Raw genomic sequence first — 3,201 nt, forward strand, 5'->3', positions numbered from 1 at the left:
ATCGAAATATATTTTATCAAGTAAATGTGGTTATTCTAACCCCATTAGACCTAGTAAATAACCAGAATTATGCACACTGGATGCATATGCAAAATAAAGCAGAAATCCACTTAATATTTACATAATTATATAAAATTAATTTGATATACTACATGTAATTTTTTGTTATAACTATCGCTTTGTGATTTTTATTCAAAATTAAATAAATAATATGGTAATTATCAGGTGGTACGAGCAAAAAGTTGCTCGTTCAATAAATCTTAGACTTGAGCCTTTTGGGCCAAGTTTCTTCCAGCCTTTGGAAAGGGGACTTGCAAAATATATGTTAGCATTCCGACGCTCAAGTCAGTAAGTAGTTGTGAAAAGATAAAACTAATCGAAATAGAACTATGACGAATGATTAAATGACAAGGGAATGTCAAGAATATAATGCTCTCGTGCAAATGGTATTGCAAAAATTGCGTAGAGACTTGCTTTTATAGTCATAGTCCCATCAGGAGAAGAAGTGTGATCCCTTAGGACTTGGGTCAATAGTGCTACAGATAAGTCCCTTTAAAATTGGAGGCAGCTCGTAAGGATCTTGGATATGTTGTTGGGAAACCCTTGGATGGATAAGTTTCTCAATGGGTATAGATTCTGAATTCTGAGGAGGTTGGTGGAATGCGAAGGATTATCCTCGTGCCATGTCACAATTCATGTGGACGTCCTCCTACCTTGTGGACGAACGGTCTCCTGTGATTTGTGCATACAACCACCTTGGGAACCACATAGACACAGGGTAACTCCTCTTCGTGAGCCAGCGGGCCTTGATTATAGCCCCTTCCTCCAAGGGCCTTTATTAGGTGGTTGGGCTAAGGATCCCACCTTCTTGGGCCTCATGTACTTACAGACTCCTTAGTGGTTTTACTCAAAATAGATTTTCCCTTGCGTTGAGTGTAATTTTGGGATATCATTCAATCCCCCCGCTCTGAAGAGCAGGAGGCCACCTCACTCTTCCTTAAGAGTAGTGAGTTTCTTCCAGAACAGATTGTTGTGTATTTCTCGAGAGAATTCCACTTCACAGGGTCCTTCTTGTCCTTCTACTTTCCTGAAAATGGTAAAACAACTTTCTTCAAAATGTGCTATTCTATTAGGACGAATTGATGGCTAGTACTAGCCTGTAATGATGTTAGGTGCATAGGTCTTTCAGATATAGTGGAGGGTGTTTGAGGGTAACCTCCCCTGTTGGTAACGCATGAGAGGCGTTACTTGGTATGAACGTGGGTGACCATATCTTTAGGTTATTTTCCTTCCTTATTGCATCTCTCTCTGACTCTTCTCCTTCATTTTCCCCCATGATCTTGGAGAGAACATCTTGGAGCTTTTAATTTCTCTTTTCTCCTTTATTACTCCAATAAGTATTCTTTATCTTTTCTTGCGTGTTTTGATTGTTTGTTGTGCCTCCTACTTGTCTTCCTTTCTTGGGGTTTTTTTTTTTTTGTTTTTGTTTTCTATCTTTGAAACTTTTCCTCAACTTTTGATGGCATCATTTGATGAATATGTGAGATTTGTTCGAGAAAACGCTGTGGGCGATGACCCAATGGAGGCTACTTCTAGGGGAAGGGGCTTAGGCTCAACCTCTTATAGATGAGCTTTATAGTGGAGCTTACGACGGCCTACAGTCATACAGTGTTGCCTAATTGATGTACCTTCTAATACGAAAGTAGGGCATTTTTTTAGAATATGGGAGAAACCTCCTTGAGGTAGAAGGAGAAGAGAGGGGAGTTAATGGCAGTCAACGGAGAGGGGACTAGGGTTATTAGCCCCATTTTAACAGACAGGTCCTCTCCGTCCTTCAATGACGCGGATGCCAGTTGGTTAGTTGAGGACTAAGCCATCCCTGAGTGTTATCCGATACTCCTCCCCACCCTGAGAGTTAACCTGATATTCTTTCCTAATTGCTTGTGCTTCATCACTGCCCAGTTCCAGACAGGTTTGCGCCATCATATTCCTCCCTTTTAAGCCGATGTCTTAGTATTTTTAAGGTTTCCTTGAATCAGTTAACCCCCCAACTCTTTTCGTCATTTGGAAAGTTTTATGATAATTTTGTATTATCATGGTGTCTCCCCCATAGGCATGGATTTTTTTTGCTTGTTTTCAGTTGAAAAGGTCGAAACCTAGTATTTTCCACTTTTCCCGCCATCATGGAGTGTGCTTCCTCCTTGCTCCAAACGCCCCCAAGAGCTGGAGGTGGAGTTTTTTTTATGTTTTGCCTCCCTCTCGCTGGGCATTCTCACATGAGTAAGCTTTTTTATCTCCCTCCCATCGCACTATATTCTGTGAGAAAAATTAGTGCAGATCTTTACGCCCTCCTAGAGGAGTTGAATCCCGACCTTTACAATTGTCGGGGGTTGGCGGATGAAAGGCTCCTCTAGCGCTTTAGCTTGAACCAAAGGCGGTCCCCTTGGAGAAACCCCTAAGTACAAATGATTCTTGATTCTTTTCTGGATGCCTTTTCTTCGTATGTTTAGTATTTTACTTGGTTCTTTCCTATCTTTGTAGAACGCATCATGTCCAACAAATTTCTAAGGGAGAGCGTTTAGGGTAGTCCTGGGGCTACACAATGGCTCCTGCTCCTACTCCTACTGCGAGGGATTATGGCGGTACACCAACCTCTAGTGATTCCCAGGAGAAACGCCCGACGATGGCCCCCTAGGGATCATCCAAGCACTCCAAAGGGAGCTCCTCCAATCAACCTCTGGCAATGGTTCCCCTCTAGATGGTTACGCGCTCCACCGCCACACCTTCTCGCTCTCTGCCTCCTCCTTGTAAAGACACGGGAGGGTCTTCCCCCTAGTGCTAGCAATTTTCACCTGAATGTAGCCTTTATACACACCAATCCCTTCTGCAAGAGCACGTGGGGGAGTTTAGGCTATTCTCTGAACTTTTGCGAGGGATGCTACTACCAAAAGATAGGAGGTTGTTGTCTTCCGCCTCCACGGAGGAGTTCACTGGCTTTCTATCCTACCATGTTACTAAGGTATTCTTCAAGTTTTTTGCTTTTGTTGTGTGGATTTGTCAGTTAATCTTTTAACTTTGTTGATTTATTTCGAGCGCCCCCCAATCAATAGTGGTGATGGGAGAAATGCTCTCTCGCCCTCATGCCATGCCTCTTCCCCCTCCTCCGGCAGACAACCAGTGGAAGAAATTTGAGGATTTCTA

The sequence above is a fragment of the Sesamum indicum genome, linkage group LG16, assembly GCF_000512975.1.
Source record: "Sesamum indicum cultivar Zhongzhi No. 13 linkage group LG16, S_indicum_v1.0, whole genome shotgun sequence".
Taxonomy (NCBI): Eukaryota; Viridiplantae; Streptophyta; class Magnoliopsida; order Lamiales; family Pedaliaceae; genus Sesamum; species Sesamum indicum.